General features: G+C 38.3%; 1 long non-coding RNA gene across 2 annotated transcripts; it reads right to left on the reverse strand.

The window, feature by feature from the left end:
- Positions 1–345: 345 nt before the first annotated feature.
- LOC126636141 (uncharacterized) lies at positions 346–16,349 on the reverse strand. 2 transcript variants are annotated; one of them, XR_007627913.1, is made up of 5 exons: positions 15,719–16,349; positions 9,736–9,779; positions 4,612–4,680; positions 3,966–4,115; positions 346–2,280 (listed from the first exon to the last, which is right to left on the reverse strand). It is a non-coding gene; the product is annotated as an uncharacterized LOC126636141 (long non-coding RNA). The 2 variants fall into 2 exon arrangements; XR_007627914.1 differs by lacking the exon at positions 3,966–4,115.
- Between the last annotated feature and the right edge of the window lie 63 nt (positions 16,350–16,412).

Here is a 16,412-nt window from a genome sequence, read left to right on the forward strand (position 1 = left end):
TCCTGCTGTGCTCGAGCTGAGTTTTCAGAAAACACATAAATATTTTGTTTTTCTCCTTAGAGCTTTTCTTTTCATAATTATTATAAAACCAATGTGAAGACAAGTTGGCTGCTCGTGGCCTCACACCCCAACTCACCAGGCTACTCAGTTTCATTCCTCATTCCTTGTATTTATTAATCTACACCTGCCTGACATTTTTTATTTGTGTGTTTAGACTAAAAACTTTGTTTATTTGAATTACAAAATCACAAAGGTTGGAGAAGATCTCTAAGATCAACAAGTCCAACCATCAACCCAGCACTGCCAGGTCCACCACTAAACTTGGTGTCCCAAATCCCCACATCTACAGAGGTTTTGAATGATTCCAGGGATGCTCATCCCACCACTGCCCTGGGCAGAACACCTCAGGGAAGTGGGATTGTGCACCACCTGGCACAATGGATTCCATCTAGAGAAAAATATTCTGGATGTTGAAATATTAAAAAAAAAATAAAAAAAAAGGATAGATTAATTTTTTCATTAAAGCCTTTGAATTCGAAAATAACAATGCAATAAAACAGAATAACCCATTATTGTTGTTGTTCTTTTTCTCTCAGTATTTTATGGAAGAAAAATAACGAAAAGGTCAGAAAAATTTCACGTGTCCCAAGATGATATCGGATGGATCCCGTATTTATTTTTCGAGGTACAATATTTAAATGTCAAGCCTCCCCAGGAGAAATAAATTATTCATTATAATTAGAAAATGTAATTTTTATTTTTTTTTTAAATCATTTATTGGTGACTAAGCAGCATATTCAGTGAGAATGTTTCTTCTTTTGTACAATAGCTGTGTACTTTGAGATAATGTTCTAATTACCTAATTGCAGCTATTGTACTGAACTGGAGGTTGAGATCCAAAGTGTCATGGCAACTGGCAGGAAAGCTCTGCAAGCCTCTGCTTCCTCAGTAGAGTCTCAAAAATAGCTCTTTATTGTAGGAAATAAGGAGGTAAATCTTCTTAACAAGATAAAGCTTGAACCAAGAAAGAATTTTCCCCTTTGCACTTGATGGTAAAGCATAAATTAAGCATTTCTGCTTCAATTTAATTAGCATAAGCCATCATAATAATGTAGCCATAAGTGTTTGCTTTTCCAGTCTAGAGCAAACCTCCTGTGCTCAAGAGATTTACTGTAAATCATTGAATATTAATTTCTTGGATTTTATTGAAGAACATTTTACACAGTCAGCTTAGGAGAGAGAGAACAATCATTTTCTTTCCTTCGCAGGAAAGATCTTATTTAATACTGTGATATTAACTAAAAGGAACTCCATGAAATGCTGCTCCAGTTTTATGATCTTGTTAAACTCTGGAGACTTCTGGGACTGGGAATTTCAGAAAATAGGAAGAGTATATTTTAAATATGTCTGACTCTGAATGTCTGATAGTATTACGTCTCTCTGTTCACTGCAACTCCAGCGATCTCTCATTAACAGTTGTAATGCTAATTAGGAAGCTGTTTCTCACTTCAATTCATAGAAATATATGATTCCATTCAGGCTGAGTAATGATTGCAGAACTGCCATAAATTCAGAAGGGAGCTTGGCACGAATAAAGATCCCAGTTCAAGTCTAATAAATTTTGTAAGTTTAAAATGTAATGGATTAGAGTTTACTTGCACGTTGGTGCTCTGGTGATCTAATCAAAGCAAAGGTTGTTACTGTTGTGCCAGTTCCCATAAATTATGCAACTAATCCTCCACATCTGGGTTTTGCTGTTTGGTTGTGATTTTTTGTTGCTGTTTTTTTGTTTGTTTTGGTAGGGGTGGTGGGGGTTGGTTGGTTGTTTTCCCCCTGAGAAATGTAAAGTTCATCTGTATTGGACACAATTTCAACTGACTGCTGATGCCTGTGCTTTCTGGAGAGCCCATAAAAATGTCCCATCAAACTGAAGTTTCATGAGCTTTTTTTGTACTCTGTCATTAACTGATTTGGGAAACAAATATTTACGAGGTCCATTTGGTTTCCATATGTTTGCCTGGGAAATGGGAGCAGCTGGGAGAAATCTCCTGCCAGGATCACTGGTGGTGTCCAGGAATGATTCTCCTCTGCTCCCAGCACGGCCCTGATGGCACATGGGGCTGGACCTTAACTGGTTCCTGGAATTTTCTGCTTCCAAACATCCCTTTCCCAATGTATTCCACTTCCCAATGTATCTAATTTTCTTTCCACAGAGAAAAGCCTTCACAAAAATATGCCCTTTACCTGTGGGTTTGCACTGAGCCGCTGGAAAACGTGGACCTGGAAAAGAAAGGCCAAAATTTAGGATCTTTCCTTCCCTCCTCTAAAATCCAGCCCAAACAGCAGATTTATGGGAAAAGTTAACACTGATATTGGCTTCCTAGGAAACACAAGATGCTAAAACTATAAGTGATTGTCCCTTAAATTCTGGAAATATCATTAATTCCCCAGGCAGGAGGAGGTAGTGCCTGTTACTGTGGTAGATTTTGGTGAGGTAAGGGCCGAACGTTTATCCTGGTGTTCCAATAGCTCACAAAATGCATATTTGCAAGGCTGCTGGGAATGGCATTTCATATCCAACTGTCTGATGTGCTGAAACAACACTTGCATGAAGGAGCTGGAGACCTGAACTTCCATCTCTTCCACCGGGACACACAAATGTAACTTGCCCGTGGAATTCTGCGGCCGTAAACTTTTATATCTGCAAAGGGAAAGCTGGTCAGGAGGCAAATCCAACTGCAAGAGGAATGCAGAAGTGGTGACCAGCGCACCACACGGTCTGGTTGACTGCACTTAATTTCCTCTGTGAGACTCGAGGCCGTTAAAGCAAATCCCAGGCTGAGACGCCGCTGCTGCTCTCGCCGCTGGAATTCTGGAACGCCGGCTCTGCCTTTTATGAGCTCCCATATAAATCTCGACGAATCCACTGTGAATTAAAATGAATTGCAGCCTCCAAAGTTCTCTCATTTTGCTTTCTTGCCTATCTCTAAACTTTTTTCTTTTTTTTCCCCCCTCTTGTACCTAAGTGAAAATGTTTTCTCTAAACAGTTTTAAGCGCTTAAAAGAATATGTCATTTTCTACTTCCTAAACCTCTTTTCTGTCAGGAAAAGAATATAAGAGGTCCACAGAGATTAAGGATTCAATTTAAAAGTCATCACATACTCATTTTTCTTATGAATATTTAGACCAGTGACTTTCCAGAGCTCACACCTGAATCTGTCAAATTCTGGGCTTATTTTCCTGGAGTCAAGGACCATCAGTTTCTCCTTTTTCTGTTCTTACACAGGATTTTGGTTTTTTTATGCTCTGGCTGCTCCATTACAATCCAGAAACATCTGTTGCAGCTGCTCTGAGCAGGAGCTGAACCAAAGGTCTCTGAGTCAGGAGCAGCAGGAAAACTGATCAGTCCCTCAGATTTCTCCATCACTTTGCAGCCCTCAAAAGCAAATGGAAATTCAGGGAGAGGGAGGCCTGGATTGAGCATTTCCTCTCTAGAAAAGGCAGCAGAGATTCAAAACCGAGTTGTGCTGCAAAGCTGATGTCGCAATTTGTCACATCCGATACTCTCAAACCACATTGAGCTTGTTCCAGTTTACAACTGGAGCTTTCCCTTCTTTTTATCCCTAGATGTGGTTTTTTTTCAGTAACAACAAACCACGAGATGCAAACGGGTGACATTTGAAATTTGTTCCTTTACCGCAATGGAAATTTTTTTTAATTATTTTTTAAATCCCCACCTTCTTTGCCAGTGGGGGTTACTGGATCCTCAGTTCCTCTGCTGTTCCTACATGTTTTGAAGGATTGCTTTGTCTCCAGCTGCTGGGAGCTCTTTTCTTCCTAACAAATGTCAAGAGCTGTTTTGCTAATTCCTCTCCTACGTGTCATCCCTCCTCATTAATTCTCCCAATGACAATGACATCTTTTCCAGAGACACTTTCCCCCCCACCACGCCCCGAGCTGTCACCTTATTTATTTCTTCCTCTGCCTTGCCTTGAGGAACATGATAAACTTGAAGTCAGTGCAGAAGGTTTCTCAATTTGTTTAGGTTTTTTGGTAGAGTTGTGTAGCTCTGGCCAAAGCAGGTATAAGTCTCTCTGTTATTATTTTTTTTTCCCTATAAATAAACATACATATAACAGTACAATAATTGAATAAAATCATTTTGTTAAAATAAAATTAATTTATTTTATAGGGTCCTTTCAGGCTGTGCAGTCTGACCTCTAAAAATAGCAGAGCCAAGAGCTTTGACTCAACACTGTAGAGCTGCAGCTGGTCTATCATGAAAATACCTGATGTTGACTTGGAGAAATCAAGTAATGAAAAGCCTTTAACACCCCTATATTAACAACTAATAAATGCTACTGTTTAGGCTGAATATCTTTAACCCCCCTCCCCCAAATTGTAGAGTTTTGTAGAAATATTTCTATTAGATTTTTCCACAGAGTTTACATTAGGGTGAACATTTCTTCTCTTTCTAGATCTCACCCTGTAATAATTTCTCCTGTTATGAGAATTTCTGCAGTTGCCGGTTTTAATCTTTTCTATTGCTCTGTTCCCTCTCAGAGGAAACACGGTTTTTCTCTGGCAATGTTGCTCCCTTACTTACTCACCTTTCTTTAAATAAACATTTGCTTTTCACATCTTCTTTCATGAGGTGGTTCTTGTAAGAGGAATGCACACTGTAAAGCAAGAAAATAAAAATTAATGCATGCTCAATCTTCTTCAAAGGTCAGGAAGGATCCAATAAAAGCTGATGGGAGCTGGGTGTGTGATTTACCTGTCTGGAAAATCCTGGCCACAGGCAATATTATTATCTATTAAGCAGCAGTAACACGAGTCAGATCCTTTCCACCACACAGGAAGATTTTTTTGTCAACCCAAAGACCACAGGAAAAAAAAGCATTTAGTAGAAGAAAATAAACCCCAAGAAGTATCTCAAGTCTTATCTTGGAGTCTGTGAGTCAGAGACAACAAAAGCTCTGAAGATGGAATGATTTGTACTAGAGGGGAAATAATTCAGCTTAATGAAAATCAAAAAAAAAAAAAAGGAGATATGGACTTCAGAGTATTTGAACAGATACTTTTAATAGAAATAAAATTTATGTACTACAAGGAAAGGTTATGAATACAATTAGGAGGAGGCAGCAGTTGGAAGAACAAATGATGGTTAAAGCAAAATAGGAGAAAGCATGAAAATAAATACCTAGCAGGTGTGCAAAGGTTTATCACGTGTTCTTATCTCCTCCATTAGTACTAGAAATACTGCCAAATCTCCAGAAATGTATTTAAATAATTATTCACTCAAATTGATGATAACTACTAAAGTTTGAGGGCTTTGGTGAGGATGAGGTTGCAACAGTTCCATGGAATATCCCAGAGAGCCTCTGGGAAGCTTCTGTTTGGATCCATCAGGTAAATGGGAGCTTACTGGTTTGGTATCAGCATCGCTGCACCTCTTAATTTACATCACAACTTCATGCCTGCAAGTTGAACATCATCTAAACTTCTCCAGTGCCTCCTCTGAAGCATTAATTCATATTTCTCACAAAGGTGCTGAGCAGGTGTTTTCCCTCTCCCATAAATCGAATAGTGTGTCAGGAAAATGTATTTTCACACTGCATGGAGAAACAGCCTGATGCTGTAAAGTGCTACTGCAAGGGCTGGGAAGGCACCATGAAGTCTCTCCTGCTTTGTGAAAGTGGAAAGGAAAATCAAACTGCTGAGTATTAAAGATCAACCCTAAAAAAGGGAATTCATGATGCTTATTGTCCCAAACAGAGATCCAAGATTCCAAACCTATTCCCCAGCAAGGCCTCCTACCCACACATGCTGTTTTCAGCAATAAATGAAGTTCTGGCTTATGGAAAAAACCAAAACAAACAAACAACTAAACAAACAAATAGATTTGTTTTCCATTTGCTTGAAAAACTTTTTCCGTGGTGGCTGTGAAAAAATGCACATTTATAATTATAAGGGTATTACTTTACTTAGGTCCAGCTAGTTTTAGTTCTTATATTCAAGGATTAATGTTTCAGTTCTTGTGTTCATCTTGCAAAAAATTAAAAGAGAAGATCAGCATTTTCATCTTTCTCCCCAACATAGAACCTAAGTCCTGTCTGACCAGCCTAGAAGAGAGGATTTAAAGTTGAAGAGCCTTCAAGGGCATCCAGAAATTAACTTCACGTCATTAAAAATGGTTTCCCAGCTGATTCACTGTCACTGTAATTCAAAGTTAGTCCTTCCATGAAGGTTCAGCAGTAAAAGATTTCCTTCTCCAGGACTCTGAAACTTTTTGTTCGGGAGGTTTCCAAGAGATACCCCTTGGAAATTTGAGCTTATTCTTAAAGAAATGGAAAAATAAAAGCCAACTGTAAGGCCACAAATGAACATAAAAAAGCCAGACACACTTTTAGCAAAAAAAAAAATTTAAAAAGAAAATTCCTTTCTATTTATGTTGTAAAAGGTCAGCTGCCTCTGTTGAGCAAGATAATTCAATCAGATTTTGGATTCTGAAGGTTTTTTTACTTTTCTACCCATTTAACAATATTTAGAAATAGGTCTCTTTTTTTTTGTGGGAAAAACAGCCCTGAAATTGGGATGGTTCTTCAGCAGAGCAGTCAAGAACATCATCATAACACTGTTTGAAATGTGCCCTTATCCATAGAAATTTGCCCAAAACTGAATTTTGTGGGGAAATTTCCAGAAACTTCTGCCATTTTCTGGTAATGGGTGAATTAACCCACCCCTCAGATTCCTGAGGAAGGTTTGCACCAACCTGCAGGGTTTTTTGAGTGCAATTCTAATGCCACATTTACGACACAAATTCAACACAATCTTCCCATTTGGAGGAAAGGAGAGAGATTTTCCTGCCTTTTAAGCGAGTGGGGAAGGTGAGAAACAGCACATTCTTAGGAATATGAAGTGCTGGGATACACAATTAGAAGAGGTGTCTAAAAGTTTAATTGAACAATGACATGCTGTCAGCAGCAGCTTAAATGCAATCCCATAATGACACTTGCTATAAACTATGTCAAAATGAAAAATAGGTGAGAGCTGACGTGTGGAGAGGCTGAGATTCCTGTGCTGCTGATGGATATTCCTACAGAAGCAAAACAAGTGACAGGAACATAAACTACAGCACTGATTGCCCTGTAATTAAATGGAATTAATAAAGGATGGAGGTAACAAAACATGGAGTGGGACCTGTGAAAATAGGGACAAATGTTGGCTTGGAAATTCCACTGTAGGAGTCCAAGATTTAGGAATAACAATTGGTTGGTCGCCTCTGGTGGCAGATTTGTGAGCTTTCTGTCAGACAAAGCAGCCAATTCTTGTTTCCCCCTCTCATTTTTCCACTCCCTGTGTCACATCCCGTGCAGGTTTATTGCTCCTTGGGAATTGTGAAGGACTTGGGTGGTGCTTTTCCTAACACAGCACAGTGCAGCTCTCCCTCCCCACTGCAGGGAGGGCTTTGATTGTCACTGGGAATAAATTCCTGCTTTTCCTCTGGCTGTCACACTCCAGCCTCATCTTCAGTTTAATAGACCACACATTATTTTAGGAGAGCTCTCCCTGGTTTATTTTAGTGCCATCATCACAGTCAACCAAGTGCTGACTTCTCAGCTCAGCATCCCAGGATAAAAGGTATTTCTTCTCTCCCACATCCCTCACTTTGCATGAGTTTAATTTCAAACAAATCTCAACAGAGATATATAAAAAACCAAAACAAAACAAACACCACAAAAAACGGATGAAACCCAAAATATCATCCATCTGCTTCAAATGCTTCAAGGTTTGATTGTGGGGTGTTGAATATTTCCTACTGTTTATTAATAGATAATAGCAAATGGAATTTGTTAAATAACTTCAAATCACATTCTTAGGAAAAAAATTAGCATTTCTTTTATCAAATTCATTTTCTATTATTTACCAGCTTGTAGAGTTAATTTTAATAAGTGACTTTAATAATTAACTTTAATAAGTAATGCCAACAGTAAATAGTTCACCCTAAATTCTATATTGAATGCAGCAGACCCTTACTAATTCACATTTTGCTAATCCTCACACTTTCTGACACACAGGAGCCTCTCCCTTCACCTCCTGTCTCTTTGCAAAGATTTAATATCCTAATGTTTCGGTGACTCCTCAGCCTGTTGGAATCTCATTATTTATACAGCATAAATAATTAAACTAGACCCTCTTTTTAAAATTAAATGAGCCATGGATTTCTGAACTAGTTACCTTAGTTATAAATTGTGCCAGGAGCTGATCATCCCTCACTTGCAATTAAAGTGTTCACCGACCTCTGGCACTGAGGCTCCAGAATTAGGGAAGTCACCCAAGCAAGGACAGACTGGCTGGGATGCAATATGGACAGTATGGACAGTGCAGTGCTTATGATTTTTTCCCCCTCCATTTTTTTGGAAGCCAAAAATCACCCTTTTTATTGGTGAATATGTGTCCAGGTGGCTCTGCTGCTCACTCAGTAAATTCACTGTGTCACAAACTGGGGCTGTGCTCACATTCTGCACCCAGAGGTACTTGTGGAAACCTCAGATTTATCAGGAAGAAGATACTTTTCCCTTGTTATTACTTCCCAGTTGTTATTCCATCATTTAACAGAGGGGTGAATAGTTCCAACAGGTCCCTGCAATTACTATTTTTTAGGTAACTTGTTAAAAAAATATTTTTAATTGTTTGATCATTAATACCATTTCCATGCATATTTTGAAATAATTAAAAAATAGATATACACTATAAAAAAAGTCCCCTGGCCAAAGGGCAGTGCCCTCCCACCCAGGGAGGGAGTTTACTTTTTGAAAATTGAGATGCATGGCTTGTTTTAAACTTCACAGAGGAATATTTTTTTCTGAGTTACCTGAATAAATCTCTGCTTAATCCCTGGGTGATGACAGAATTTCTCAACTCCAAACTAACACCCAGCCTTTGGAAATCCTGATTAGCCACCCAGCCAGTCGGAGGGGCAGAACCAAACCACAGGCCAGGCTTGGAGAAGCTGTTTGTAGGGAACACAGCTAAACAAACAAAACACGGTTCAGCCACTCTGGGCTGGTGTTTGGGACCAAAAAACACCTCCAAAATAAAAATCCCTCTCCTAAAAGTGTTTAATGTCTCATCAGTACACGGGGCTGAGCATAACAGAATATTGGAAGTACGAATACGCTGCGTTTGTGCAGGCAGAGCTCCAAACGAATCCAGCCTGCACGACACACGTGTAATTACAATGCCTTGGCCCCTTTAGCTGCAAACAAATGAGATTTGTTTGATGTTTTACGCTGCACCACAGATAAAAGATCCCCAGCAAAACAGCCAGCCTATTGCTTTGATCCCGTGTTGAAGCACGGAGATGCAGATTAAGGTCTAAATCCAGCTTTTTCTGATGGCAGCACCACTGAAGGAAGGGTGTGTATCTTGGTGTTTTAATTAATAAATAAAAGGAGTGAGAAGGATAGTTTTTTATTTTTCCTTGTCTGAAATAATTACTTTCTCGCCTCGTGGTCAGCAGGGCTCATTTTGCTGACAAGAAACCAACAATAAAAACACCTTCACAAAACTAAGGGTGATGTGACACAGTGGCTGCTGCACTGGAGGGTGGGAAAAAAAAACCAAACTTCTCCTGCTCTCTATTGCAGATGGTTCATTGCATTCAATCAGACAACCATTGATAGGTTTAAAATTCAAGGGAACCAAAATAAAGATTGAGATTTTATTACCTGTTTGGCGGGAATTTTTGGTCCTCCCAGAAGTAGCTGCACACCTGAGAAAGCAGAGAGCGAGAAAAATCGGTTTATAAAAGGTGTAGAAACTGCAGCAAATTGAAAGAGCATAAGAAAAAAACCCAAACAAACCAAACCAAACCCAAACAAACTCCCAAATCCTGTTACTGGGATTTTTTGTTGTTGTTGTTGTTGTTGTTGTTTTTAATGAAAATGAGATTAGGCTGGAAAGTGCATAAATTTACACTTATTGAGAAGTGGGAAAACACATTGAAGAGTAAAAAGGTATGAGAAAAAAATTGCCATATTACCTTATGGTTTTAGAAATAGTATCTAAGTTAAATGTATAAAAAAATTAGAGAAGGAAGGTTTTTTTATTTTCACTTACTTTCAGTACTCTTATAAGATACTAAAATACATCCAAAAATAGAATAACACAATTATTCTGGGAGATGAATGGAAACTTTCTGCATCGGGTTTTTTAATCACCTTTGCCTTTTGGATATCAAATGAAACACAAGAAATATATCAGCAAAATAGATGTTTTCGAATTTAAAGGCCCTCAGTGAAAGAGAAAAAGTTTGAAAGAAATCAACAACAGGCTTTGTAGGAATATTTTATAAATTATCTACTTCTTTGCTGCAAGTTACTCAGCTGTTCCATCCCTCATTTAAAGCCACATTTTTTTCAGATGTTTGGTCACTGAAAGCAGAAATATTTTCTCTTTGCAGTGCCGTGCCAGCTCTTGTTTATTCCTCCTGATCCTTTATTTTAAAATAAACCTGCAAATCTCTAATTAAAAAAAGTCAAAATGCGTGATTAATTACAAATCAAGAGTATTTTGAAAGCAGGAAAGAAAATAAACAACTGTGGTAAAGTGAACAGATGGGATTACAAACTGAATTGCCATCATTAGCATTATGAGTCTGATAATTAGTTATTAGAATAACAATACATATTTAATATTAATATGAGATAACACAAGTGTTATTTCAGGGACAGAAGAAGAAAATGAACTTGGAAGGTTCTAGTTAAGGATAATTGGAGTTGGACTGCCTGCCAGTGTCTGGGATTGACTTTCAAGGCTCTTGTGGAGATAATTCTGATTTTTGGGGCAGAACCCTGATTTTTGTAAAGCAGAAAGTGGCCTCACTGACGTCTTCAGGTTGCAGAATTCAGTATAGCAGAGAGGATCAGCTACTCCTGTAGTTCCCTTTCAGACAGCCTTATCTATGAATAAAAGTCTTATAAAATAAAGTCTTGTCTTTGCTAATACTGAAGTATCTTGTGCTTGATGTAACTGCCACTGAAACCAGTAAGAGTTTGCTTATTTTGCAGTAATTAAATTAATTAATGAGGAGGTTGTCATGTCACCTGTGAGCACTGGTAACTTCTGCAGGCCTTTTTCCCCATCCCTCTGCTGCCAAAGCTGTAGAGATGCAATAATTTCAGACCTCTGAACAGGATCCTGCCACCAAAAACCCATCCTAACTCATCAGTGCTCCCAGAAAACAGGGGTACAGCTGACCCCAAGTGGAAGTTTGAATGGATTGAACCCTGACTCTGTACAATTTCAGAAATCTTGGTTTTTCTGCCAAGCAACACATGATTTCTGGTTTATTTGATGAGACTAAATCTGGTTTTATTGTGGGATTCAGGCTCTAAAAACTCACTGCATGTAGAAAGAAGATATTTAGAATTATGTGTATATTGAAGACTGGCATAACTTGCTCTGAAGAAGATCATGAGCAAGTGGAAAGGCCTTTTATTAGTGAAAAAGGCATTGATCTCCCTAATTCCCAAAAAGTAGACTAAAGGTGAGGGTATTTAAATGACAAATAAAAACTGAATACAGGGTAAAACAGTATTTTCCCATAGTACTTCTAATAAGTTATAGTTTATAGGAGTGTAAGATCAGGTATGATAGCTAGGACTGGGCAAATTGAAGTCAAATCAGGGAATTATGATGAGCTGCCAGGTGACATAAGGCAAAAAGTGAGCCTAAACTTTGATATAATAATAGTAGAAAACTAAAGTCACTAATAAGATGGGTTATTTTTCCTCTTAACTTCGAGTGGCTTTGCTTGGATTAGAGAACTGGAGAATCTAATTGAAGCAATTGTATAGTTAGTTCCATTTAATGGCTCTTATACAGTCAAATATACATTAAGAAGAAAAATGTTAAGTGCTGATGTGCTGAATATACTGTACAGGCAACATTTAATTGCAATAGGATATCATTTGGAAGGACTGCTATTTCCCTGCCTCCCCAAAATGAACCTCCCCACCAAATAATACAGAGTGTAAGCAAAACTGAAGTTCAAAGATCTAATTTCTAATTCAGGGAGGCATTAAACATATGCTTAACTTTGACCAAATGTGTAAAGCCATTAACTTCCAGGACCATAAAGAAGTGCTTAAAGTTAAATGGGTACTTAGGTTATTATTCACACAGGGTTGCCTTCTTGAATCTCACTCCCCTGCCAGTATTAGCACTTTCTTTAGCAGCTGGTCCCATTGATTACCAAAACAAACCCCCCCCCCAAAAAAAAACTCCTGTTCCTGACCATAAAAATCAGAACCTGATTCTCATCTGTACATATGGGTTTAATTTTATATTATATTTATAATTGTGGGGGTTTTTTCCTGCATTAAATATGAGCAGAGGAAAACTGGGCTGTGCTGCCTGATTGTTAAAGGCAGGCAGGTAGATGAATATTTGTGCCTGTAGTGAATTGTGTATGCAAATGAGAAGCTGCCTTTAAAAATCAGGTCTTATGTTTTTGGAGACTCCAAGAAAGACTAAACTTAAGGGAAATCCAGGCTGAAAAGTTTCAGCCCTACAAATTTTTCTACTGACATGAAGTGGGGAGAACACTCTTAAAACCTGAATTTCATACAGAAAATACCTAGAACACTTTCATGGTGGTTAATAAATGGGCTACTAATCTAAACCAACCCTGAAAGAATAGAGCAGAAAACATACTTGCTATTTTCACTTATTCTTCAGTAATTGAAGGAGATGATGGGTTATTTGATTTAATTATTTTTCTCTCTAATGATCTCAAAATCAGACCTTGAATTTTGTGTTCTGCCATATTTTGATTCCCTCCCCTTCCCTGCCAGACCAAAATCTTCCCCTTGACTTGCACTTGTTTCACACAAGCCCGGAATCAATTCCAGCTTATCAGTGTCAGACAAACCATGTCTTATCAGGGGAACTGGAAAATCCAGATAAAGCAACAATTTTAGCAAGTTTTGAGACCTGTAGCTATTTTAGGTAAGTTAGACTCTATTTGCATTAAATTATTTTTGAACACTTGGGAATTTTAGTCAAAAATTCCCCCTGGAGATATTAGTTGTGGAGGGCTGCCTTCCTTGTTTTCAAAACCAAACCATGCCACAACCATCCAAACTCCCAACACCCAAAACTCCTCTGGGAAAATACGTGCCCTCTCTCACTTACAAAATAAGGATATTGCCTGGATTTCATGGATTTCATGTTTTCTGTGATTGTTTCTGTGATTGTTTCAGTCTGTTCTTGGAGAACAGGTAAACAAACGTGGAAAGAAGGAGTTTAAAGGTAAATTGTTACTTTGAATTTTGCATTCCTTACCTTCCCCTACTGGGATTTATTGCTCAACACTTGAGTATAACCACAAAATCTCCAACCCCAGATAGAAAGTCAGTAGAGATGTGACTGCCCTGATCCTTTCCTCTCCCTCTCCAGCTCAGCTTTAGCTGCCAGCTGGCCCTCCCTCCTTGTTTTTTTCCAATGGACAAAGTGTTTGAAAATCCCAAACCAAACAAACCAAAGAGGCAGTGACATAAAAATCAGGATCATAGCAAGAGGGATGGGAGGAAGAGCTGTCCTGCTCAGCCTGATGCTCCCACGTCCATCTGCAACCTCAACCATCTGCACAGGGGAAAAGAACTGCAGGAAAAAACACCCTGCAGGAACAAGAGCTGCATTGCTGGGTTTGCAGAGGAGAAACATCCCCATTTTCCAGCACAAACAACAGGTTTGGAATATCATCACCCAACTCAGGAGGAGGATTTCCCTGTCAGACCACCACAGAGAATTCTCTAGATATTGTGGGGTGAGGGAACTTCCAGCAAGGACTGAGTCACCTCATCCTCAATCGCATGCACTAATCCAACCTGAGGATTATCAAAATCAACTAGAAGATTCTGTAGGGTGAAAATCCTTTAAAAGAAGTTTCTTTGAGGAGGAAAACGCCCACCTTTTCCACCTGAAACTTTCAGCAAATTGGGCAAGTTCTGAAATCAAACTAAGAGGGGATGGCACTCAAATAAATTTCCCTGTCCTTTGCCTTTCTAAACTCCTATAAAATCTGTAGCCAAGGCTGCAACCTGATAGAATATACAACTTTTTACAAGAGTAAATATATATTTTGGAGTCCAGAAAAATCTGCATATTTAGCCCAGGATAATCCTCTTGGATGTTTGGCAAACCAGCCTAAATTCAAGTCTCTTACCCATTTTGGAAAGGACTTCTAGAAAGATTAATAAAAACACATTTTGCCTCAAACAAATCCTAGTATGGATTGTCTAGTTATCTGGAAATATGCCTTGCACTTGAACCCTCCTGTGAAGTATTTGGTTCTATTTATTTTCCCTGAAGTCTTTATTAGAGCCGACATTTAAAGTTTTTAACAGAATTGACTTTAACTGGAATTTATTGGCCATTCTTCCCCTGCACAAACACTTTTTAATTTAAAAGAACATGTTTTTTTACAGTGAGGTTTCAGCCCAACTGTTTTTTTTTTTTTTTTAACTTAGTGAAAACCCCTTGAAATGCAGTTGTACTTTTTACTTAAGGAGAAGTTATTCATGTGAGGAATGGCAGTAGGTCTAAGTCCATAATCCTAAATAAAAGGTTAACTCTTGCAATGCATTATAGAGTGGCTGTTTGGCCACTTTTGCTTTCCTAAAGCAATTTCCAGAGATATATTTACTCTGAACAAGGATTACTCCCCAAGAGATAACTCCTCCTTTATTGGAAGGTTTATTTAACTAAGAGTGAGACGTGAATATTTAGAAGGCAGCACATGTTTCTGAGACACTTCTCTTGCAGGTTGTAGATGATTCACAGGAAAGAAACCTTTTGATGCCTTACCAGAATACAAAATGCCAGGTCCTTCCATGGTGCAAATGAAAGGAGCTCTGTTTCCTTCAGCACACATTTGGAGCTGCAGTCTGGCTTATTTTTGCTTTTGTAGATCTCTCTCACCCAACTGCTTTCATTTTGAAGAGTCTTCTTTGCCCAAAACCAAAAAAATAGCAGCTCAAATACCTGACACTGGGCAGAGAAAACTTTGGAATTATGGAAATGTGGGTAGGAAAAGAGTCTGATGATGTTTGAGTCAAGTTCATGAGCGAGGTCTTTATATAAATAGACCATAATGTGAACATTTGAAGGATGGTCTCAGATCTTAAACTGCTTTTCCTCAGTGAAGTTCACTTTTGAAGACTATTTTTAAAGACTATTTTGCTGGCTTGTATTGTAGCACTTTTGTAATACAGGTTTTATGTGATCCAGGTGCTAAAGTCATGATTTAAATATTATGACATTTATTATTAATATATACTGTCATTTGCTACCTGAAAAAATGTAATGCTACCTCATGAATAAATTATCCTGGCGAGATACTACCCAAATAATAACAATTTCCTGTGTGAAAAGAGCTTAAAAATTAGTGCTAAATAATAACATGTTATTAAGAATGTATTCTGGTCCTTACAGACAGCAGTAAATTAAATATTTCCCAGCTAAAGCCTACGAAAAATAAGTATTCCAATTACAGACGGAAGGGAAGCCACGAATCCCTTGGAATTGCTCCAGCAAGGGGTTTGCCAGTGCTTATAACAAACAAATGGGTTTTACCTGAAGGAATTGAAGATTAAATCTGATATATAACTGTGAAATAAATAATACAAGCATCTTATGGTTACTTACAGGATGAGGTCTGAGCCGGTGTCTGGGTAGAATTAACAGCAAGGAGTTATTTCGAGGATCAGTGGATAAGAATTGAAGATTATACATTCAAACTGGAAAAGTGTCATTCAGCATCCAGATTTTTTTTTGTCCAGTCTTGCATTTGCCACAAAACTTCGGCCATTGCAACGGGCCACGTCTGTGTTTTCACATTAACCTGAGAGGAGGATGTGTCCATGTGTATCAGGGCATCTCCCACCCATCTCTGGGATGAATCTCCTCAGCAGTGAGAAGGATGGATGGATTTCTTCAGAGAGGATTCTACTGAGATTAAATATTAAATTCCTCCAGCTCTCTTTTTATCTACATATTTTCTTATTGAGCTGCCTTTTTTTTTTTTTCACCCTCTTTTTTTTTGTCTAAAAGTCATTGCTTAATTTTCTCATGTGTCCCTCTAAAGGGAACAAGGTGGTGAACCTCTCTGTGGTTCACCAGCACCTTTGCCAGGCTTATCCAAAACCTGGAATGCTTCGATTTCCTTCTTTGTCTCTGGGTATCTTGGTTTGCAGCCTGAGTGTTTCCTTCTAAATCAATCATCACATTCTAAAGACAAAATCCTCCTCTTGTAGATGGCAACAAATGACTTGAATTTTTCCGCTGTAAGAACAAATAATCAAATTAGAATTTTCCTAGGATATTAATTCAATCTAGGAAG

The sequence above is a fragment of the Myiozetetes cayanensis genome, unplaced genomic scaffold, assembly GCF_022539395.1.
Source record: "Myiozetetes cayanensis isolate MyiCay16 unplaced genomic scaffold, myiCay2020 scf13, whole genome shotgun sequence".
In the NCBI taxonomy this organism is placed as follows: Eukaryota; Metazoa; Chordata; class Aves; order Passeriformes; family Tyrannidae; genus Myiozetetes; species Myiozetetes cayanensis.